Genomic DNA, 25,708 nt, shown 5'->3' with positions numbered 1-25,708 from the left:
CCTGGATTACATGCTTGTAGGATTGCAGCCTTGCGCTGTACAGGTGGAAGTCAATCAACATAGCTTTATCGCAGAATATGTCAGTCCACCACGCCATCAAAGACTTGAGGAAGGCAGTAATGTGGCCTGCCTGTAGACGCTATCAGTCTCGAGGTATTGCAGGATCAAAATACAAGGTGTAAGCCATTTGTATATACTTATTTTCTACAACACATTTAGGGGAGCGGAGGAAAGCAGGTGCTAATCTGTTAAGTAGACGACCTGCAGCCCTTCTCCCCAAGAATCCAGAATATGGACTGGGGATCCTAGCAACTCTTAACAGTTGTCACGTTATGAACAATAGTTAATACAAACTATCTGTAAATAAAAAGAAACGTTTTTTTTAAAGTGCCACCTTGGCAGAAAATGTAATTTTTATTTGAACCATGAAAAGAGATACTAATATCAAACTGACCTCTGCAAAATGGAACAAGAGGTAACTATTCAACGACTATATGAGATGATGTGACTCCCATACTTTAAAAAAAACAACAAAACAAATTTGCAGGCATAAGACCACCCAAAGCATTTATTTTATAAGTATCATTTAGACACCTAATTAAAACATTTTTTTGTGGGAATTACCAAAAGAACTACTGTATAAAACACTATGGGAATTAATTAATTGCAGAGAAAAAATATATAAATTATTTAATACCAATCATAAAATTGCTAAATTAGGTTCTGATTCAAAGCTCATTACTATCAGTGGAAAGGGCTTGTACTACTCTGTAATAAATGGTTGAGCTGGTGATCTTCTCCTATTCCTGTGTATAAATATTTGAGAAACAGATACAGAAACTATCCATTAGTAATTGTGCCTCGCAATGTGAAGTAGAATATGCCTCTGTGCTCCGCAAGATACCAAATTAACTTCTTGGTCTGTTGCTTTTAGGACCTGTGAGGACTTTGGCATATCGTGAAGCAAAACAAAAAATGAGAAGTAGTAAATTAAGATTAGAAAACAGTTGAAACTAGTTAAAGGCACGTTGCTTTACTTGACAGAGTAAATATAATGCTAAGTAACAAAACATTAAGAGCACAGTCTTTGTTCAATGTATTGCTGTTGTACAAAGATTCAACTAAAACAAAGCGTGGCATTAAATTTTAGGGTTTTTCTCTTTTCAAGCTCTAAATAACACTACAATGTTGAATATTAAACCTTTTTACACAGTACATCAGTTCTTTCAAAGTGCTCAGCTTTACAGGATATCATTTTAGTGAATAATTTGAACCAACATACAGTCAAGTAACTAGTCATTTGTGTTTTCAAATACAAACTTACATATAAAAGAGGTAGTCCTTATTATATAGTTATAGTTTTCTATTTATACAGTAAGGACAAAAAAAAAATTCCATGCAAGACAGCAGAGGAGAGAGTTTTGAGACAAATGCAATGTTTCCATCACTTCAAAAGCATCACAGAATTGTTGCCAAGCAAGAACTCAAAGTCAACAGTTTTTCTGCAAAACCCTCTCTAAATGCAGAGGCATCGCCGTCATGGAGACATGACTTAATTGTATTTTGTGAACTACTGCCTATTTCAGACCCACACAAACACAAAACTGTGTCTCAGCATTAAAAAAAAAAAAAAAAGACTAACCAAACATCTCCATGGGGAAAACAAATCTGACACAGCGGTTACTATTAATTAGCATTCCTATTTGTTCAATACTACTTCCAGTTTCCAAAGGAAGTGTGACAGGCTGAACTAATAAAATGCTACTTCTCAAAGCTGCTAACACCCTATTTCCTGGGCAAACAAGCTACCCTTCAGTTACACACCATGCACTAGTGTTCTGGAGAATACCAAGGTTAACTACTTCCATCTATGCATCCTACACCTATGCACAGCCTTTTTTAAAAAAATCAACATTTAAAAGACATTTTTAAAGGCTTTTTTATTATTTTTCTGTTAAATAAACCTAAGGAAGAAGCAGCAGAAGAAAGGGGACTGCATGACAGATGGTCACAAGAAAGCAGGTGACCCCTGAAGCTTTCTAGCTTGCTGCGAGTCAATTATTAATGGGGATTTCTCTTCTTACCGCCCCATCCCATGCAGAGAGGAGCAGCAGCAAAACCTCATTCAGAATGCATCCATCCCTGCTAAGTGACTTGGGAAAGAAGTAAATCAGCAGCGGTGAGCAGATGGTGCAAGCAGCTCAGGAACAGGAGAGGAGCGGAGCGGAGAGAAGCGAGCCCGCGGAGATGGCGTGTCCGAGGAACAAACCACAGGACTTACTAACCCGAGCTCTCCACTAAGATGTACCGTGGGAGCTGCAGATCGCCTGTGCTCTGCATCCCCACTGCTTTGTTTATCGGAAAATATTCAAAATGGAAACCTGACTCCACTTCTAAAAATAGACGAATTTACTCGATTTCAACTTGAAGTCCCACTGCTGAAGTGTGAGAACGGTGAGCAAATACCTCGTGTGATCTCCAAAAGGCAGCATGTCAAGCCAGGGGAAAAAAGCCCAGACGAGCTCTTCAGGTCTTTACACTAGGTGCTTTGCAAGAAACACCACCAAGGAGAGGCGAGCGCGGAGAAGCCGCCCCCGACGAGCGGCGCGGGGCGCTCGCCGGCTCTGCCTGCCCCGCGCTGCCCCCTGCCGGGGCGGCTGCCCCCTGCCGGCGAGGCTGCCCCGCCGCAGCTGGCGGGGGTGCCCAGCTCCCCGCGGAGCCGCCGCGCCGTGCGGCCGTCCCCGCCTGCCGCCGGGCTTTCTGCCCCCGCCCGCGCCCCGCGGGCGCCTCCAGGGGCAGCGATCCCCTGCTTGCTGCCCTTCCCCCGGGGCTGCACCGCCGCTCCCCTCCCTCCCTCCCGCAGCCCCGGGGTGCAGCACGGCGTCCCCAGCTGCAGGAGCCCGCTCCCCTCAGCGTCTGCGCTCCGGTTATGGCACCCTGAGGTGCTCGCCCCACCGGACAGACCCCCGCGTCCTCCTCCTCGGGCGGAGCTCTGGTCTCGAACGCACCACGGACGGCTTTAGCGGCCGCTCACGGCTCGTCAGCTCCCTTGGCACTTAACCCATCGCCCTCTCCGTCCGGTGGCCGCCGAGATGTCGAAAAGGTGACAAACCCACAGGGCGACTGAGCTCTTCAAGAGCAGCGCTTTGTTTTGAGATTACTAAGTAATGACATAACCCGCCCTCCCGAAGAGATTAGATGTTATCTGAGGCTTCGACATATTTCTATGTAGTTCTCGGGGCAGGGAAAAATACATTGCTTGCTAGTCAGGAGAAGTTGGCTATGTCTGTTTTAAACCAAGGAGAACACTAAATAAATAAATAAAAGGCCAGGGCAGGGAGCTCTGAGGCTGGGACAGCTTCACAGACCTGCGAGCGCTCGGCTCGCCTTGCCGGGCTGACGCTTCCCCGCAGCAAAGCGGCAGCGGGCCGGGGGAAGAACGCGAAAGCCCGCGGCGCTCCGCGGAGAAGCGCCTGCATGTGCACTTCGGCGGCAGCCGAACCGAGCTGCTGCTTCTTGGTTTCAGTTTTTGCTTTTTCGAGGGGGGGAGGGGGGCGGGGATCGCTTTTTTCTTTTATTTTCTTTGGAGACAGCAAAGGGAAATGGAAGAGCGACCTTTTGCTGGGAAGAAAGGATCTGCCTCTATCCGCCGCCGCTCCGGTCTTACCTTGTAGCTTTCCTAACAAAGTAAGAGCGGGTAAAGTCGCCGTGATCGTCCAGCCACGCTTCCACCGCTTCCTGCTCCGGCGGGGGGGGGCAGCTGCGCTCCATGCTCCGCGCCGCCGCTCCCGCCGCCGCTCTGCCTCCTGTGCCGCTGCTGCGGCTGTTGTTGTTGATTTCCCCCCTCCCGGCCCTCCTCCTGCTGCCGATGCCCTCGGCCCGGCGGGGGGCCGGCTCCCACCCCCTGCCTTCGCCCCGCTCCCAGGTGTGCGGCCGGCAGGAAGCCCGCTCTCCGGCCCCGGCCCCAGCGTCGAGCCGGCGGCACCTCAGCGCATCTCCGGCCCGGCCGCCTGTCCCGCAGCGGACAGCCGGCTCCACCTCCGCCGCGGCCCCGCAGCGCCCCGGGGGGCTGCCGCGCCCCGGCCCCGCCCCGCCCCGCCCGGCCCCGCCGCGGGGGCACCGGCGGGAGCCCCCGGCCCCGGCGCTGGCGATGCCCAGCGCGGCGGCGGCGGAGGGCAGGCGGGAGGGAGGCAGAAGGAGGCGTTTGTGTGCGCGGCCCGGGGCTGGCGGCTCTTCTGCGCCGAGGCTGACCTGGGGCGGTCGGCCCAGGCAGTCCCCACGGGGCTGGGGAAAAAAAGAAAAGCGATGAAAAAGTCAGTTGTTCTCCCAGAGTCTGGCAAAGGGATTTTTCTCCCCCGCCCCCACTTCACAGTTATTTTCTTTTCAAGGTATGGCCTGTTTCAGCCTGCTTCGAAAAAGTGGTAAATCGGATGTCACTTTGGAGTATTTCACCGTTGGGTGTCAATATATGATCTTTGACAGACCTCAGCCTGGATATGAGTACTAAAGCCCTGGCTTTTCAGTCCTTCATGCCTACAGTGGGGCTTTTAGATCCATTTTAGACATTTAATAAGCACAGCCTAGCTTTCAAGATGCTCCAGACTCACAGCTCCTACTTTCTCTAATATTAGGCAGCTAGGGTTGAAGTGTTGGTTAATGCTGAGCATCACTTTCATGTATTGTAGTTCCATTCTAAGATATGCATGTGCACACATTTATAATAATCTATAATCTGCATTCACAAAAGACCTTGCACAAAGTATGATGCACATGTACGGTTTCCTGTGTCGTCACATGCAGGATCTTTGAAGGTGAGATCTGAATAACAAATAGCAGCATGTTTCTGGGGAAAGGGATATACAGGGTCTTTAAAATTACTCTCCTGTGTAATCATTTGAGAAATATCATATAAAATGTTTTCTGCTACTCTTAAACCCCTTTCAGTGTATGCAAGGCAGCGCACTTCAGATAGAGCAGACATCCCTGCACACCTTAGCAATTTTTTTGCAGTGCTTATAGAGACTCGACTTATAGAGACTTGACTTACAGAGAGGTGGGATTCTGCAGCCTGAGAAAGGACAGCAGCAGGAACTTCACAGCAAAAGGATTAAGAGCCTGTCGGTGAGCTTGGGGGAAAAGTTTTCTGTGTCTTTCTGTCACATCTGTGCATAACACTCACTTAGACATGTGTGTCTTTCAGCTATAAGAGTTTGTGTGTAATATGAGGCACACAGAAAGGGAAGTTTTACATGAACATCACTCTGTTATAAAAGGAATTTCAGGAGAAATGTGCATGGTGATCAAAGAGCAAATGTGAAGATAAAGTATAAACCAGTTAAGACATGCTGCAAGAGTCAAGCCGCTATTCAAGGCAAAGAGAAATCTTTCAGCAGGGAAATACAGAATTACCAAGCAAACTGCATAAACAGACAACATGGCAGTAAATGAAGCCGATGTTTAGTGTCAAAACCTGGAAAGTGTGGTATGTTAGAAAATAGAAAATAAACCTGTCATGTAACTCACAGATTTCTAAATTAACCATTTCATTTCACGAAAAGGGTTTTGAGGCTACAGTAGACATGGCAATAAAAGCTTCTAAGCTAGGCAAGGCTTTTGGAAAATAACACTATGTTAGAATGCTTAAGAAGTACAACAGAAATGTAAAACATACAATTATAAAATGCAGATTTTATAAATATCTGAAATGCCATTCCCTGAATGGTCTCATATGGAATATTGATCATAGTACTGCTCATCCCATCTCAAAAAGCAATTGCAGAATTATCAGAGGTGATCTAGACAGGAAAAACAAGAATGACGAAACACATGGAAATGTATTTTCTGTAAAGAGGCAGAAAGAGTTTGTTTACAAAAGGATGAATACAAATATATAATTCAATTACTGGTATTTAAAAAGTAAGATAGGATTTTCTTTCTGTCTCATAGGAGAATAACAAGGTAATGGTCAATGAAATTATGTCAGCTGCAATACATAGCATCTCATTTCATGTAATGAGGAGTAGCACTAATAGAAATAAGCATTTATACTGTAGTAACATCCAGTAAGCCCCAGTCAAGAACAGATATTGTACTGAGCACTGTAAACATGTAATATTAAATACTAGGCTAGTTGAGAAGCATACAGCATCCCTGTACTTCATGCCACAAGGTACTGGGACTCTTGGGTGAAGCTGCCTCTACTGTGGACAGCTGCCCAGGCTGGGCCAGTATATGTACGACAGCGTACCAAAGGAGGGGGAAGTTGGGCAGTGCAACAGCGCTGTGCGCTTTGCTCGGGTTTGACAGCCATGCCATTATGTAGCCTACAGATAAGAATCAGTGAAGCCAATGCAAATGACTATCTTCCTGTGAATTCAGTGGCAAAGCAGCAGTTCAAAAGATTGCTACCCAAGCAAAGAATAGCATAGTCTTTCCCAAAAGAAATAAAAATGGAACAGTTGGGGGAAAAAAGGGATACTTTCTCTGTATCTGATGAATTTCCATGAATAATAATGAACATGCTGTTTTCATTTTTAAGGTGACAGGAGGGGATGAAGGCCAAGCATAACAAAGAAGTGAATGGTAAAAGTGGAAAAAGTCTTCCATAATTTTGGCTTCCAAAGTGCTCTGAAAAAGCTCCGTGTATCTTACTTAGCTCATGCCTAGCTTTCCAGTTTGTTTCCAGAACTCAGATGACAGAATTGATGTGCAGTAGCTATAAACCTGAAAAGGATTTGTAGTAATGACATACAAATAAATATGTCTGGTTCAAGTTTAAAAGCTGCTTGTGGCAAAGCAGTATGCTTGAGAGCTCAGTATAGAAGCCAGGATGCTTTTCCAGCAGTAGGCCATCCTATAGCAGGACTGGTTGACAGAAAAGCTTTTTAGCTGAAGTCTTTCATTTGCAAATGAAAACATTTCATGTTTTGCAAATATTGGCATGTAAGGAGATAAGAAAGGTGGGGGGTTTTTGTATGTCCAAGGCACATAAATTAGAAATGCTGCTAACTCATGATAATTAGTAAGAACAAATGTGGAAGTATGTAATCAGAGAAGTATTTATGTGATATTTTATGCTCAAAGAACTCTATTTAAACTTACCTGAAAGTAATTTATTTCTATATTGTTTCCCTTCAAAAGAGAAGAAAGTGAGGTTTCAAATGTCACCATAGTTGACTTATTTGTCTGACTTACTCATTAGATGAATTGGAGCAGCGTTCAGCTTTGCTAAGAAGTGGGAATTGGCTGTCTTTCTACCATCCCTTAAATCTGGAAAACAGTTGGTCCATTTTGGCTCCTAAAACAAGTTTAGGGCTGTACTATATTGCCAGTGAGGCTAGAATATGATAAGGTAGAGGAAACTATTCCACTTCTTTATTAGCCAGCACTTCTACACGCACATGCGAACACACACGCAGTGGAAGAATCCTAATATTAGTAAAGCAAGTTTCCATTTCCCTTCCATTATTTAAGTTGCATAAAGAGAGTGAAATAGCAACCAAAATCCAATTCATTTAATATCTAATTGTTATTTTAGTGATGAAAATACTAAATCATGAGAATGTCTTATCAGTTTATTCTCTCAGTCCTTTCCAAATAATTACTGGAAATGCTTCCCAAATAAACATAGCTATGCAGAGCTGCTTATTCATTGCATAACCTGCCTTCTCCTCTGGGATAACATTGCATATGTCCTACAGGAAGCCATGTAAAATAGTAGCTTCCTCCTATTTTGATTTGAATGTGATTGAGCATTTGCGTCAATCAAAGTACCATGCAAAATTATTGTTAACCTCAGGAAAACAGCAGCTTCTCAAAGGTGTTTGTAATACACAGACATTTGTCTGGAAAATACTGTCTAACTTTATCTCCTGAAAAATGTAATCTAGAATTTGAGTTTAACATATTAGCATTTAATATGTCAGCCAACCAGTATGCTCAAATTTTAACCTTTTCTACTTTCTATTGGAAGTCTCAGGATAAATTTGAAGACTGTTAGCAAGTGTCTCTCTCTCTCTCTCAGCCTTCTCTCCTTTAAGCTAAGTAGTGCCACGTCTTTCAATTCTTCCTCGAATGTCATGTTTTCTAGGGCCCTGATCATTCTTTTTCGCTTTGGATGTTTCCCAGCTTGTCTCTACCATTCCTGCAGGGTCTCAGCAAGCTGGGATCAAGTAATCCAGTTGAACGCATATCAATACTAAATGAAGTGGAAGAGATATTTTGGGTACCTTGCGGGCTATATTCCTGCGAATACAGTCACCCTTGGGTATGCCTTCTTGGCAACAGCTTGATATTGCTGACTTGTGGTGACCTACTGTACCCTCTGTTCCCTTTTTCTAAATACTTGCCATGTAGTCAGGTGTTGCCTGTGCACCTGCTAACTTCTGCCTAACTGTATTTTCTTGCTCTTGAACCTTTTTCATTTCATCCTGTGCTTGCAATCCATTTCTCCAGTTTATCAAGATTATTTTGAATTCTATGCCTGTCCTCCAATGTGTACTTGGCCTCCCCAAGCTTAGTGCAAATTTACTAAAGGGCACAGGTCTGGGCAATGATTGGGTGTGATGCAGGTAGGTGAAATTGTAGGTGGACTTCTCAGCGTCATTACTGGTTTAGCTAGCTAGAGCTTCTGGTGCCTACGTGCTAGAAGCACATCTTCAGCGACATGCAGACACAGCCCTGATCTAAGTAGGGAGATTACGCCATGGTTGTATTGTGTGGGATAACAACAAATGCAATGCATCGACTGGTTCATATGGGCTACAATCCCTGGTAACTGTGCACCCATGTAGTCCATTTCCAGTTGCATTCAGCAGACCCTTCTGGGCTTCTGACATGTTGAAAATTGAAGCTATGATCAACCTGTTCTTTCTTTTAATGTATACATAGAGTTTGGCAGAATTTAAATAGGAGGTACTACATAAGTAGGAAACTTGTGTAGGCCAGATTTCATTCCAGGCCCTTCTCAAGTGCATAACAAACCCTTTTTTTATTTACACGATACATAGCTTATTTTTAGAGAGCTTTTTAGCAACTACTGGCTAGTTAGTTATTTTCAATTAACAGTTGCTCTTATTAGTACTTTTACTAGTAATTGTGATTTTGAATTGAAGTATTGGTTTTGTACTTAGACTTACAGATAATTATGAAGTCAAATTATAAGGGGCTTTTTTTCCTAATTGTGGTTGTTGGGAGGAGGAGACTCAGTGATGAACTATATAAATCAAAAATTAGTCAGATGTTTGTCAAGTACATATCCTTGCAATTTGGACCATGCTGTTTAGGACTGTATGGGCTGCTTAAGCATGTGTGAGGAGGAGAACCCTGACTCCACCGGAGTAGTGCAATAGCTTTCACCCATGTCAGTGGATCCAGAATTTAATTCAATTCGCAGCTTCAATCTCTCTCTGCATTCTTAATTGACAGTTATAAAGAGTTGCCCCAGTGCCCGGTAGCAAAAGGCATCTTTCCCACCACCATGCAGCTCTATGCTATTCTTCTCTTTCTTTCATGTTTCTTAAACATAATGCTGCTTCACTCGAGGCTTTGCAGCAGATCAATTCTGTATCTGCAGAAGAGAGCAGGATACCTGTTACAATCTGTTGAGGATCTGACCAGCATTGGCACAGTGGGCAGCAGGATGTACAGCTCAATGTTTTCTGCTGTGAGTATTTGCATAACATAGCATGCCAGAAATGGAACATGGGGGGAATACTCTCGTGGGGGAAAACAAAAAGTAAATCCACAGCAGTTTGAAATACATTACTCTTATGATGATCTGCTCATGTTTTCCTCATAAAAGGTCATGGAACCTCACCCAGCAATTCAGCATTAATGCAAGGTTTGAGAAAGACTATTGTTTTTATGTAGGGACTCGAATCCAATGCGTCCCTGAGTATGTTGTTCATACAGTTAGTTTTCCTTGCTGCTGAACATTTCTACTGGTTTTCCTTTGCATTTATCTGTCTTCAGTAGCATGTATGGAGCCTATTATGTTTTTTTCCAATAGATTAGAAAGCCATCTACTCTCCCATTTCTGTATTCATAGACCATAATTCTTGTTAAACTTCTCACATATTAACCTAACAATTGGAGTTTCTAAAGGCTCCCTATCATCACAAATTATTAGTATTGTTTCTCTCAGTAAAGCCCTTGGTTTTCTGGAGATGTTTTTTTCAGCACATTTTTCCAGTAATGATCTCTCTGAAACCACAGAGAGGTGTAATAGCACCAACAACTCTTACCAGCTATCCCCCATCTTGTACAAGAATAACTTCTGCCTACACTTTGCTCTGAGAACGCGTGTCTGCTTGGGTCTAGTATTACTGTTTCTTTCTTTTCAGAGTCACTGCTTTTCACAAAATCATCTTCCATCTTGGACATGAGACCAATTTTCTTTGTTCTTTTAATGAACAACTTTGTTTTCTCTGTGTTAAAATATAGTCCAGACCTTACTAAGTGATCTTAGTTGGTCTATATTAATGACCTGCCCTTCCCATTATTTATCACTCTATAACTTCATGTAATTTGCAGCTTTTTCCAGCAATAATTTTATATTTTTGTTCAGATCATTAAGTATGGTTTGGATCCATTTAGTATGGATGACACTGGTATTATACATTGCTGGGGTTTTTACCAAAAATGCTGTAAAGTTGTGAGCCAAAGCCCTACAGAAATCTTAGAGAAGTTTCCTTTATCAAACTAATTCATAATCTCATGGGAAAATAGGAAGTGGGTGTTTTTCTGACAAAACCCATTTTCTGTGTTGACTGGCATTAATTGTACTATCATCCTTTAATTGTACACTGATTGCTTCCTGTACCAGCCTTTCCATCAGTTTTCCTGACATTGATGTCAGGCAAAATGATCTGCAATTTCCTTATTAAATAACGGAACAATGTTTGCTTCTCCTCTGTCTTCGGGAACTCGCGTGGGATTTCAAGACATGTTTTTCTTAGTTTGGTTCTTTTTAATTTTATCTTACTGAGGTTTAGGGTTAATACCTGTTAAACAGGTATTATTTTACTTCCTGATATATTGGAATCTTAGTAGTGAACACATGAATTTCTGCTTTGATAGATCACATGAGGAATATTTTAGTGGTACAGAACTGGTTAATCTTTCTAGTACTGTTTGTTACTATCACTATGAAATCTTCATAAATCAGGGTATAACATTCACAAAAGTGTATATGCAGTTAATTTCATTGTTTTCTATCTTACCATAATGAGTAAAACTGCTGTTTAGTCATTGCCCTGGAAACTCTGTGAAGCATCTGCAGTACACTGTCTAAGGTGCCCAGAAAATTTGTATCACAATGCAGTCCTGCTAGAAATAGATAAAAGTAATAAATTTGGCTAGTGCCAAAGTTTTAAAGCATTTTATGAATCTAAAATTATACTCTCTCACTGTCATTATTTACTTACAGTAACAGAAGACTTGATCTTGTCCAGACCCCAAAGTAATTAAACTGTTGAACATTTCCTATTGATCTATGTGGAAGACACTTTTGAAAGCTGAGGTGTTCCTTTGACCCAGCTTGCACTGTACTTGACTGACTAAATTAACTCTTTTTGACCCATTAGAAGGAAACATACTTTAGTAAAACTGTGATCTGATTTACTCATGAGAACAAACATCATTGGTATTCTATATGCATCACTGGTTCTGGAAAAATAATTATGAATGAAAATCATCGCTATACTTTCTAAAGACCGCAGCTGGAGTCAGGACTTCTTTGTACTGGAAGCTGTACCACAAATATATCTCTTGCTTGGGTGGGTATGTCATCAAATAGTCACATATTTTTTTTAATTTATGGAAGGAGGCGGGGAGTGGACGTTTGTACCCAGTCCAATGTAGAGCCTACAAGTAAACACAGAATGTATCACTGAAGTATTATGCAGTGGGCATAAAAATTGTTTTCAGGGCATTTTAGGAAAATAGTCACCACAAAATCTTCACTGTTCTGAACAAGCAAGGCAAATGTGTAAGTTTGTAACTAAGGCTAACTGCAGCACTGCTAAATGAATATATTGGGCTTGTACGGCATTTTAATTATACTCAAGAACAAAAGGTATGAGCACAGTCAGATTGAAAAGAGGTTGTTATACATAAATTTGTGTCTATTTCTGGATCCCATTTGATTTTTTTCGGAGGGGTATGGCATCCTCAGGATCCTTCCATTTTCTCCTTCAGTTTTCATGCCTATCCCTCAAGACATCTGTGGTGTAGGCATTTGTTCAGCCAAGGGAGTCTGAATGAGTGTATTCACAACGTACCATTGCTGATCCCAAATCAGCTGCAATCTGATGAAGAGGTGTTCCCCACAGTGGCTGTTCATGCTGCCTCATCTCTTTTTTTTTTAAGGTTTGGCTGACCTGAGGACCTGGAGCCTTCAAAGTCTTTTGATACTAGGTAACTAGTTTCTGTCTGGTAAATAAAAGAAGAAAACTATTAGAGCAAATCAGTGAAATGATCTTTAGACTCTCCCATCAAATAGCTTGGGGTCAGCACCACCCTGCCTTCCTGAAGAAGTGAAGCTGTATTTCTCAGGAAAATAGCGAGTGATTCAAGAGCTACCAGGTCCAAATTGTCATGGCTACGTATCTTTTCACATTTGGTGCTCCGTTCCTGAAATTGCTACTTACATTTCATCACTGGCAGGTTGCACACTGTTAGGTTTCTGAGGCAGGGCTTGTCCATGGCCATGTGTTTCTTCAGCACTTAGCATAGTTGGTACTTCACGTGCTGCTGTAAAACCAATACAAATGACAAAGTAAAACAATTTTTGTTGGAACCCAAATACCATTTGCATCTCTTAAAAGCTTTTCTATTAATCAGTGTCCCCCCACTAGATCAGTGAGGACAGCAATAGTTGTCACTGGTCCTGTACTACAGATGGCTATAACAAAGTGGAAAGATTATATGATTTCACTTTGGCTATAGAAAAAGTTTCTGTCATAGCTAAAATGACATCAGATGAGTCACTTGTTTTTAGTATTGCGTTTAGTCTTCCAAACCACTGGGGAGCTGCTTTTTAATCTATCTGTGCTTTCCATAGCCATGGAGGTTACACAGCTACTTCTGGCAGCTTATACCATGTCCTAGGAGAGACAGAAAGAGTTACGTCAACAGCGTGTTGCAGGCTGCAAGCAACACCGCCCAGTTCTCAGATGTGGCAGACCTGATTTGGTGTCTTTGCTCCCAAATGGATAATGTGAGCGTTTGAAAACAGCAAGTACCTCACCAGTGACTGCCTGATCTGCTGGCCTCTGGGCTCGTGGTGAAGGAGAAACTCGGCCACTCAGCCCTGAAAACAGGTAGCTGGCTCATCGCTGAGCAGGGCCAAGCTCATAAGGGTACTCTGAGAGAGCTCGGCAATAGGCAATTCTGGGTATAACAGGGATTTAGTGCCTGAATGGGACATTGGTATGGATGTAGATGGCTCTGTTCATGTCTTTAAGCAGCTGGTTAGATACCTTGGAATTTAAAACGCCAGCAGTGCTGTATGAAAGTACTCCTGGAAGTCACAGCCAAGCATCAGTGTCCGGCTACCTGAGATTTCTCACTTTAAAAATTTAGGCATAAATTTATTTTGGTAGAATATGAAAATGTGAACTGTGGCTTTCATCCTTCAAAAGCAAAAAGTCTCATATCCAATAAAGGAGGCAAGTACCTGCATGTTAGCTGTTGTGGCACCCCACTTTTAAGGCCTTCAGTGTAGATTTTAGACCAGGGGAGAATCAAACTGTGTGAGAAAAAAGCTGCCAGAAAGAGCTAGGTACACGGGGACAGTGGTACGGAAATAAGCACATAATTTTGCTAAACTGTTCCAGTTCGGAACAACAATATTAAGGAGACTCTTGATGAGCCTAAAACTCCTTCCAGCTGCTTGTGAGCTACCGGCTGTGCCTGACATTCCTGCTTTCCGGCTGCAAAGTCTGGTCTCTTTTTAGAAACCTGAAGAAAAAACATTTAATTTTTATTTGAGCTTATTGAATTTATTTTAATTTTATTTATTTCCCAAGTAAAATGGTTATGTGGAAACAGAAGTTTGTGTGGTGTTCTCACGGCTCGAATAATAATATAAGCACCCTTGAGGAAATGAAATGTGACACAGCACGGGCCAGCCTGCGAGGACAGCTGAGTGCTTGCAGGCTATGGCCTGGCTTCGCAGTTCATCCTGCACTGAACATATACATATTCCCTGCTATTTTCCTCCTTTCCGTATGAGACCAGATGACAGAGGTGCAAAATGGATTGAAAGGCAGGATTTTTGTGTGTGGTACATGGCCTTTATCTGTCATTTTGTTTTCCTTTGTTAGTGATCTAGAAGAGGGACTTTCTGTGTTTTAAAAGAATTCTATGCTACCTAGAGCGCATGGTATACACTGCCAGTACAGTGATATTAACAGACAAAAGCATATGCAGAAAAGAATTGCAGTACTGGACTTCAATACATTTATACAGACTTCAGATTCATTTATACTGTGTGATCTGAATTTGCAGTGTATGCATTTTGATTATAACTGCCAAAATCTATTTTATCTTTGACAGCTGACTTTATGGGTTTTGTGAGGAAAAACCACTGCTGATTAAATCTGTATTGACAAGATTTGATATATTGTATTTACAGGAAAATGGCTACTGCAGGCCCCCCTGAATCACATTTCTTCCTCTGTTCTTACTTTAAGGTCCTGAAAACCCAGGATAAATCAGGAAACATTTGCCACTGTGTGTTCTTTCAGCGTAAAGGAAACCCAACATGTTATTGATAATTGACCCGAATAGTTCTTTTGATAAATTTACGTCTTTTATCAATCTGCTGTTTAAGTGTCTTTCAGATGTGGATTGATTTATCCTTCCAGCATTTCTGTCTTAGGCAAAATCTTCTTGTTAGTTTATAGGAGATAAATCACAGCTATTCCCTTTACTTACTTAGTGGCTGACTCTTAATTTCTTGATCTCTGTCTGTGTGCGAATAAAAATATGACCTTGTTTTGCTACTTAAAAGTAGTTTGGGGAGATAATTGCTTACTATAGTATGAATTATTTAGAATGCAAAATGTATAACAAAAAGGATATAAATATATATATAAACAAAGGGAACAGGAATTGGAATTCTATAATGCTTATAGTTACTAATAAGGGAAGAAAATAAAGAAATATAAGTTGTTCTTAAACTAGTCAGTAAAGTTGAAAGTGAATGCTGCAAGTTCTCCCAAGTGCTTTCCAGCCATAAAAACTTGTAGAATGTAGATTTTAACACAGATACAACCCTGCTGAGCATTGAGCTGAAACATGCATAGTACTATTGTTTTCATTTGCTAACAGTCCTTACTTGCTGTGGTGGTCCCTGAAGGTTCAGGCTGTTTTTCACTCAGAGTGGCTCAAAGCATTAGGGCAGTTTAGTCACTTTACATCTCAGTAGGAAAGCTTCAGATTGAAACAACCTCCCTCATTCAAAAACAGAGCTTCTTTCTTTTTTCTTTTTTTTTTCCCCCAGGATTCTTGCTGTTTCTGAAGAGCTATGCTCATGAATAGTACTATAAAATAATTTCTGAAGCTCTTACTACAAGTTAATTAAAAAAAAAAAGTGAAATGTCTTTCAGTTTCTGTGTTTGTCTATGTCCTTGAATATCTCAGTTTCTTTAACTCCAGGATCCTTCAAATCCACTAGCCAGCATCAGGCAAAGCTAGTGGAAATATAAAGATAACAAAATAGTGTGAACATCTCAAAAAAATAAGAGCCCCATTGAAAAGAGACACAGTGTTAACGCCCTCATTGAGAGTCAGGGTGTCACTGAACATCTCAGGAGAGGACAGTACCCACGCAGCAGAGAGCTTTACAGCCTGCTGGTGCTGGAGCTTCATCAGCTGGAGCTCTGTATGGTCCCAGATAGGGGTTAGACAGTGAGGTCTTTCCTGCGTGGGTTCTTCACTGTCTGCAGTGTTCATATAATGCAATTAAAAATCTGTCAGTCACAAAATACAAATAGAAAAAATGCAGCTGGATTTATTCTGATGCTCCCAGAACAAACGGCTCTCCTGCTTCAGGCTCTCTTGCCTGAATCTACCTGCTCTCTTGCTTCTTTCCCTCTGCTAAGGTTGAGCTTAAACATTGCTTACCCACTACTTCAAAAAACAGTGTGGAAATAGCCTAACTTTCATTGACCCTCCTATTTTTAGTTTCTTTTTGGAAGGAATCAGAGAAATGTCCCTCTGTGTATTGCCCATCACCCTATAAATACTTTCGCAGCTTCCAGGTCAAGAGTAAAGTTCTTTTCTGGTATCTCTGGTGTTCTCACCACGTTTCACCATATTCCTTTTCATTTGTGCTCTTATCATCACCAGTGCTTGAAAATACCTTACACTCTAGCACAAAAGTACAACATCCTCTCCTGTTCAAATCCCCCTCAGAAAACTCTTCTTTCGTAGCATTTAGAAACACAAGTTAATAGCAATAGAGAGCCATCATTATCTGACCATGCACACTGGTGGTTCTCGTTTATTGCTGTCCTTTTGATCTCACTGTATACTGCTCACAGATCTGTGCTGCTTAGTAAAGGTCCTTGGGATACGGACCAGGCCTTTGTGTTTTGTACATAGCGTTGTTTCTGTTCTCTGGCTGAATGTCTTGACCTTTAAAAGGCAACTCTGAGCCTGTCAAAATGTGTTTTATTTAATCAAAAATGTAACTTGGAGATAGCAAATCTCTGTTACAGGCCTGAAATTCTCTCTGCATACTGTTCATGCCAACCCAACTTTGCCCACACAGATGTTCATGAAGCTCAAATAAAAAGAGCTGTAAACACAGAAGAAAAGGCCTTCAAAAGGCTGAGAAAAGCTTTCTTAATATTTGCTTTCTTTCTTGTTGACAAAATGGGTGATTTGGGTTCAGGTTAATCTGGTTTTATTCTAAAAATGAGAAAAATACAACTGATATTTTATTCCTCAGCAGAGTAGATTAGTCAGCAAGCTAAGCACAACACAATGAAATGAAACAATTTAAAGAAAGCCATTAAAGGTAAAAACATCTGTGTAATCAACAACAGTTCCTTCAGTACAGGACATTACAAGAAAGCTGGTTGTGATGCAGGCCTTGTGGATTTTCACTGACTACAAAGTAGAATAGAAACTTTCTACATAAATCCTTGGGTGCTAATGCAGGAAGGTGGCTGTGTAATCTGAGCTGTCTGACCCTGGCAAAGTGGAAGACTGTAAGCTCACTGCCTAAAGAAATTATTAAAAAAATCAGTGCTGGGACGAGAACTTGCTGTTTTATTAATGTTTATCAGATTAAAGAAGTGAAATAACTGAAGCAATATGAGCAGTGCATAAAAGCAGCAGAGTGAAAGGAAAAAATGCTTTTGAAGTGTGCCATGGCCTTTCTCATGAGAGCCTCTCATCGATCTCCCTTCCAGTTCATCCTGTCAAACAGCTGGCATGGTGTGCGCTCCGCAGGCAGACGAGCAGCATCATTCATACAGCTGTGCTATCTGGAGCACAGATGCTTTCACTTGCATTTGGTAGTTCCTAGCCAGCTTCCAGAGTTTTGGCAGAATCATTCACAGATGTTTGACACACAGAGGTGAGACAGAAATTCATTGAAAAGGGATATAAAGTTAATACATCGACTCGTCTTATTGTTGTCTTTATCAGACTCTATAAAGTCCATCTCTGTGGATCTGGTAGGAAATGATATATGCACATTGCATTAAAATTCCTTCTTGAAAGTTACATATCCCAGAAAGTAAGGAAAGAAGCCCTTTCTGCTTTATTTGTATGTAAGAGTTTTGACATGCTTGTGAAAGGCACTGATCTGTCACTGCTAGGGCCGAGGTCCTTATCCACAGAGCATGGTGCATGGCTCGCTCTTCAAAGAGCCTTCTAATGTGCCTGAACAGTGACTTAGGTTTCCTTGTCCTAGATGAGTCTCTGCCTGTTCACATCCCTTGGCTCCCCTAGATCACTGCAGTTTTGCCAATAGTGAAAGTAGTAATGACTTTCTTATGTTAACACGGTCTACTGGAAAGTGACTGGAATAAAAAACCTCACTTCTTGCACACTGCCAAACAGCCTCCAGATGGGTAGTGGGCTTAGTTCCTAACAACTAGAAGATTTCATTGAAAGAAGAAAGCTCGAGGCAGCACATACATGCTATTTACTTAAGTGCGTGTTCTTCTACTAGCTGTGGTTTAACTCATTCGCTATGCCTGGCTGCTCTGCAACCTCTGATTCTCTAATCCATTGCTGCTGCTGGGCATCTCAGCAGCCTAGCAGAGGTGTGAGGCTGGAGTAGCATCCTTCTGTTCTTCTCAATACCACACATTGGCTGTGGTTGACTAAACCTCCACATCAAGAGCTTTTACTCTCAGGGCAGTTCCACAGAATACTGCCTTCTCCCTGGTCCTCCTCAGCATTGCTGTCGGAGTGGTAGGAAAGTTGCTTGGGATTAATGCCAATACATGAGAGCACAGAATTTAGACCAAAGACCTTTCTCATTATTCCTAAGGACTAAACCCGTCCCTATAGAAGTCAGTGGAAACTGAGGTGGCCCTAAGTGTACATTTATAGGAAAAGAGAAAAACAAACTAGTGACAGACAACAAGTATTTTAACAAGAGAATCTAATTTTTCCCTTTTCACCACATGTTATGCAATGTACGGTGAGTACTGTATTTGCTGGCAAAGGAGGGAAGTCTGGGGAATCTATTCATTTTCCTCCACATTTAAACAAACCCTTTCTCATAACCACAACCAAGAAAGGAAGCAAAAGTACTTAGCAAACTTATATTAAGTGTTCTAACTCAATGTTTATATTTTGTTCCTGAAAAATACACTGACTGTATTGATAGCATAGTAGCATTCAGCTCCTGCAGTCTGATGTGGGAGAGGACTCAGTGCATATTTTTAACCTTGTATGGAAACTTAATTTTGTTTTCAAAATACCTGCAGCTCAGAACAGTCTGAGCCACTCTGAAGCAAAAATTGTGGCCTTCAAAGAAAGTTCATATGACTCCCACAGGGTAATCATGTCTGGGAGAAGGAAGCTAGTCGTGTCCAGAGACAGGACTCCCTCTGAGGAAATCTATCACTTCCCCTAACTTTCTAGTATTTTGGTAATGGGATTTTAAGATAGAGGTCTTACGAATACCAAGGATACTCCTGTAGGAAGATGATTTCTTTCAACCAGATAGCTGTCTTAGATTAATTCCAAATTGCTACGTAATGCCACTACTAGCTAAGGTTTTATAGATTTGCATTTGATGGATAAACCTGTGATTTCACGTACTAATCTGGAAGCTTCTGAAGATAAACACCAATGTTTATGAAATTGTACTCTATTCCCATAAGTCTGTATTTTCAGGTACCATGCCAGAAGGTCTTACTTTGGGAAATGTAAATCAGATTTTAAATATGTGATTGAAAAGATAATTTGGTCTTGAAAAGCAAAAATATTTCAATTCTGTTTACTTTTTATTCTCACCTCATTCATTTTGAACATTTCATGCTACAGTTCCCTTGTATGTAAGTAAATGTTTACTAGTTAAGGATGAGCTGCAGCTTCCAAACGCAATCTCCAAAGAAAAAGGAAAAATAATGAAGAACTATTGTTGTATTTTAAGAATAAATCTGAAAGATTTGGATAAAAGATTTTGATTTCTTTCCAGAGCTTGTCATCCCAATTATCAAAATAATGGCCCTCCTGCCACAGAAAGGATAAGTCATAAACTGCGTTGCATGGCAGATCTTGTATTTTTAATGAACAGTGGCTTGGTTTTCCTCAGGAAAGTCTCACATCTTTTGCAGAGTTGAAAGGAAATGTTTTGCTTTTACTTATTAGCTGTCTTGAAATAAATTAAATTAATTGTAATGATGAAAAAAGGAGGAATTGTGAAAGGCAGGTGTTTTATGGCAAGGAGTGGCTCATTGTTTCATATTTCTGTAATAACGACAGGATATGATGCATAGATTCGTGCCCATCATTAACCTCGCCAAATGCAGTAATGCAGTAGAAAAATCACAGCCTTAGGATCAGAAATGGCTGCAGCGATGCCTGGATTCATCTTTGCTGTCCACTTCACTGTCATATTCTCATCACTACTGCAAAACTAAATAAATTTGAGAAGCACTGTCACTCTTTATGCAGTGGGTCAAATTCTTCTCTTTACCCTGTACTGTATGTTTTGAGTGACTCATTTTACTAGGGTTTATCTAGATTTATGCCAATGTAGTGAAAAGTAGAAGCTTATTTAAAATGACGTTTTGTCCTCTTGGAGAGGTTTGCGCCTGAAGTGGTATTTCTATCAGAACTGTAAGGAAGCGCCAAATCTGGACGATGATAATGTGTTTCTTTCACCTTGGTAATTTTGCTTTAAAAGCTGTTACTATTTTTCTTTACACTACCAGATTCAGCTTTTTCTAAAATAACATTTTTACTGCCTGTGTACCACAATAGTTTATAGAAATGGTCTTGTCTCTGTCTCCAGTGCTTTCATGGGAATACTTAGTACTGCCCATCAGTCTGATATCTCTGAGTGACTAATATAGTGGATGAGCCAGATCAGCCCTATGAACTTTGCTACCACACAGGAAGTACAGTGATGTTCAGTAAGAGCTCAGTGTAGATATAGGTTATCTGTATGATCAAATGAAGTAAATAGATATCCTCTGGATTCAAGAATATTTGTTCTGATGCTTTAAGGACCTTATTCTCCATAACTCTGTAAGCTTAATTCAGATTTACATTGGTAAGGAGAGGAGATTCAGGTCATTTTTGCTCAGAAATAACAGGTATAAAAAGGAAAACAACAAAGGGTCTTGACAATTATTTCTTGGCAATTCCAACTTCCCATTAGAAGCAAACACACATGCTTTTTTCAAAATGACGCAGATGTCTCTGCATGTCCATAGCTTGGGAAGACGCAGATGGACTCATGTTTTGAGAAAAAACAACAGGCAGTCAGTTTGGAGAGGAAAAACAGTCTTTGATATTTTGTGGCTGTTACTTTTTGATAGAGGCATGCACATGCAGTCAGCCCTGCCGTAACAGAGGGAGAGCTGGGTAGCCCCGCACAAGTGCTTCACCCTGAATCTCCACAGCTGCCAGTGCTGGTCTTAGAGTTAGAGTGCGCTCTGCCGTGCACATATGGGATGGAGGGAGTGTGCAGCAGGCACGGGCAGGCTGCGGTGAGACCTGGCCATCAGCTCTGTCCTGACAGTTGCGCTGCTGGGATAGTGGGAGGCGATGCTCAGGCACAGCCAGAGGTATGCGATGTGGGGCGCTTAGCATGGGCCAGGAGCCCACCAGTCTTGCTCAGCCTGCTCTTCTGTTTGAATTGGCTGCTTCATGGAAAAGAAGAATTTCCATTTCACAAATTAATCTATGGCTGCGGTGCAGAGACCAGCAATAAAATACCTGTGGAAAGATGGGTGGAAAGCTGGAGCTATGAACCAGAGAAAGACACTGAGTACCTTAGCGGCTCAAGTTCTCAGTTTCATTACCAGGGCTTCCAGCAGTGCAATTTCTTCCCATGTACAAGTAGGGTTTTAGTTATGCTTCCTTCTGATATTCTGGCATTTTTGTCTAATTGGCTAATTTTTAGTGGCTTGATATAGCAAACAGTCAGAATTCCTTATCTCCATTTCTACCACTGTCACAATCCAGGATTATTTTTGTTATAACTGATTATTTGTTATAACTAATTATTAATTTATTTCTGGACATAAATAAATAAAAAACAGTCTCTGACCAAAATAGTTCATAATTTAACATAAGCAGTAATTTATATTATTTAATTACCTTTGTCTCAGATTACTTCAGCTGCAAACCAGGTATAAAATATTTCTTTTAATTTACAAAGGCATTGCGAGCTTTCCTTCATTAACACTTATAAAAATGTTTACATAAGAGAAATAAGAGGTGCTATATCATGTCAAAGTGTTACTGAGGAGAGGATAAAGATGTGATCAATTCACAATGAATATTCAGAATCCCATATGGAGAAGTGCACTGAACATAGACTTGAAACACCAGCCTGCCATTGTCATCTAACTGAATTTGGCCAGAAGGTACACTATAAATACGTGGGATCTACTTTGTCATAGGTTACATTTCGCCTGCCTTCTACACTAGAGCATTGATCTCTGATTTTGAATCATTATTTTTCCATGTATCAAGTCATTGGAGATATGAAAGTATGTTAGTGACTGGAAATGGAGAAAGTTACCAGTTTATCTTTTCTAAGAGATCATCTAGGAATCAGCAAACTGTCAAACAAGGGTTTATTGCTGTTGCTGAAGTAAGAAGGATTGCACTGCCTGCTTTGACATTTCTGGCCAGGACAATTAAAAGTCTACCATCCACCTATGGCTTGTACAGGAAAGAATTTTGTCTCCTTTTGAAATTTCCTGTACTGTAGGTGACACCAGGCAATGCTCTGAGCTGACCAGTGTAAAAGAGTATAAGGGAGATCAGAGAAAGAGAGAAAGGGGTTTGGTCTGTATCAGTTATAAACAGCGGGAGAAGAGAGGCTGTTATTTCATCAGCGGAGTCTCTACCAGTGAGTGGATACTATTGCATGTGATCCCTGAAAGACTCCTGAAGTTTTTATCCAACCAGACTGGAAAAACTCATACGTATCTCAAAAGTTTTCGCACACTACCATAAAGTACTCAGTTATTAGGGAAACTTCAAATTCCTTTTACCACTGCAAGAATAAAATTGTCACTTTGGAACTTGTCTTCTATTAAAAGGAAAAAAACTATAATTCTTTCCAGGAACTTAATCAGAAAAAGTTTTCAGGGAAAATTTTCTTTTTAGGAGAAAACACCCGCTTAAAAGCTCCACGTGGCACAGATTCAGTATCCGATTACATAGCAGTGGCTGTGCAGCAGTGGAGAGTGCTGGTGGGTACTCACAGGTACGTTGTTTGGCAAGGTAGAACAGACAGTGTTTAGCTTTGGTTATGTCAGCTCTAGCCAATAAAATAATTGCCATTATTTAATAATCTTAATCAGTGATTAAGATTATGGGGAATTGCTGGGAAATAGCTACAGTGGTCAGGCATTTTGCCAAATGCTAGTGTCTTGGGACAAATTGTGGCCGCCTTGTATGTCAACTAGGTTTCTGCCCTTTAAAAGGGGAGATGGTAAACTCCACTAATACCTTATCAGGGAACAAAATGGATCAGAGTACCTTAGTACTCCTTCCTTCAGTGTCATAAGGGCTTTCTATAGTATGGCAGGTCATATTCCTAGTGGAAAAGAAGACTTGTTAAGCCTTTGCTTGTCACAAGGCTTTCATTGTCCTGAGCAGTGACTTTACATTAAAGTGATTTTCCCTGAAAAATGCGTAGATAATTCACAGCAGAAAGTGGCGGGTTGAACTGAAGCATTCAATACTACTGAAATGGTTAATGATCTTAAATGACACAGGGGAATAGGCCTTATTACATGCAGTGTTATAGAGAAGGACACTTTCCTGACTTGTTTCACATCCCGGCTGCAGGACTTGTTTCTGTCAGCCAGTCATTTAGTGAGGCTGCTGAGCTGGGTCCTGTTCAGGCTCCAGCTAACCGGACTGATAAGGTTAATGGCCCCCAGTGCAGATTAGTTAAAGTTTCTCATCAAGACTTGCCCTTCCTCCAGCAGAGGTTACTGATCCCTAAAGTTTGGTGCCACAACTATTCATGAAATTTGTGCTAAACACCATTCATTTAGAGAAAAAAAAAAAAACCAACTCAAACTACTCTTAGTAATACTTAAACTAACCTGGATTATTTTAAAATATCTGTCTTAAGGACTTAACTACCTGTGAATTATGTCAACAAATGTAAGGAGATGGTAATCTAGAAGTGTGATCACGACAGAAACCTTTTTATCCAGTTGATTTGCACCCAAAAGAAGACAAGTGGCTTCTCCGTATGTCTTCTTTTCCAGGGCCTTATGGTACTATTTGTTTGTGAAGTAAGGCTTCTCTGAAACCAAAGATAGCCAGAAAAAAGAACAGTTTAATTTACAATATAATTTACAATTTAATTTAATGCTGAGAAGGCATTCTGAGAAGCATGGTAGTAATATAGCTGAGGAAGAGTGAGATAAATAAGCTTGCACTAATGTCAGCACTAATAAGGATCCTGTTTTCAGCAGCTGAGGTAGTGTGGTCAGAACTAGCTCAATTATGTCTGTGCTGTACTACAGCATGCAGTGCAGATAAAACCAGAAAAACATTGCAGTGTCTGTGTTTGAAAGCTGCCTCTCATGGCAGCAAAATATTTGAGACTATTCCAGATGTGCTCATGGGAATTTTTCACAAATTCTTATTTGCAACTTGCAAGGAGATAGAAAGCTTTTTTTTAGTGACTTAGAAGAGAGTTTTAAAGAATGATACACAAGTACATAAGTCTCACTTCAAAGGCTGCTACAGTTTTCATGATAATTTAAGAGCCGGCATATTCTGTTGTGTAATGCACTGGATTGGAAGTCAATAGAGCTGGTTTCTAACATTTCATCTCTCGGAGCTTATTTCTCCTCCTACCTCTAGTCTGTTAGGAGCTAACAATCTAAATCTACAAGACAGCCTTGTATTACAGATATTGGACAGTTCTAAAATAATGGGAACACATCATTCAGGTTCTCAAGTGCTATTGTAAGACATATAATAAATAATATCAAACATTACCTTGAAACATCACTTTTCAGTTTTATGGTGAAAATAGAGATGCAAGTGTGGAATTCAGCTGTGTGGATGAAGACTTTGGGGGCTGTAACTTCATCTGTGAGCTTGCAGGCATTTCAAATAAAATGCTTTATTCTTTGAAGGTGTGTGTGCATGGATATAATTGGTCAAGTATGTACAAAAGCCTGCCTACAGAACTTGCCTCTGTACATATTTAGGGAAACAGAGAGATTGTTTCTATAAATTGTAATAAAATGTGCAAATTGTGTAGAGAATTACAAACATTGTAAAATGTTGACTGAAAAGTTCAACCAAGCACTAGATACAAATTGACTTTGAATTCCAAGATTCCAAATAAACGTATTTTTGCCTCTCTAGATTTATATAAGCTGTTCTAGTTCTCCACGAATTTCCTCTTAGTTCTCAGAGCTGTGTTTATATTTGGTTCATTTGGCCTACTTGAGCATCCTTTTCTACTGCTAGTCCCTAAGTTTGATTTTCAAGTCGAGTACTCTTCTGGGGACGCTCCGCACATCAATCCCTTGAGGGCTAAATTTGGAAAGCATAGCATCAATTGTTATGATTAACTGCCTTTAGAGTACATTGTAGTAGTGAGTTAAATGATGGATTTTCCAAAGCTTCCTCAAGAACCATTTCCTACATTAGACCAGGGTACATGCTCTGCTATCTGTTTAATCAAGTGACAGAAGGAACAGCCGTAGTCAAAAGCCAGAAAAGGAACGATTATCTAGTCAGATAATTTGAACATCTTTAAAAAATTGACTCCACAGCGCAGTAAAGTATAATTTCATTTTCCTCCAGGCATTAAAAATATTAATAAGAAGTCACTATGAATTATGAACAGTACAAAGTCTTCAAACCAACTCAACTGTAAATTTCTTTTGGTGAAATTCCAGAGGTCTAGTTTAGTCTTACAGAAAAGATTTTTGGCCTGATACTGTGCTGCTTTTGCAGTTCCTTTGTTTTAGTACCAGCAAAGAGAAGCAGAAGGCTGGACCAGCCA

The 25,708-nt window shown here is 40.9% G+C and overlaps 1 protein-coding gene across 1 annotated transcript in view; it reads right to left on the bottom strand.

Annotated features, from left to right (window-relative positions):
- The window catches only part of PDE5A (phosphodiesterase 5A), a 68,013-nt gene extending 64,284 nt beyond the window's left edge, over positions 1-3,729 (bottom strand). Inside the window, exon 1 of the mRNA XM_050896714.1 lies at positions 3,668-3,729. The gene's annotated coding sequence lies outside the window, so the exon portion shown is untranslated. The remainder of the gene's footprint in view (positions 1-3,667) is intronic.
- Between the last annotated feature and the right edge of the window lie 21,979 nt (positions 3,730-25,708).

This window comes from Gymnogyps californianus, chromosome 4, assembly GCF_018139145.2.
Source record: "Gymnogyps californianus isolate 813 chromosome 4, ASM1813914v2, whole genome shotgun sequence".
NCBI lineage: Eukaryota > Metazoa > Chordata > Aves > Accipitriformes > Cathartidae > Gymnogyps > Gymnogyps californianus.
The sequence above is the reverse complement of the archived record's forward strand: the minus strand, read 5'-3'. Positions and strand labels throughout refer to the sequence as shown.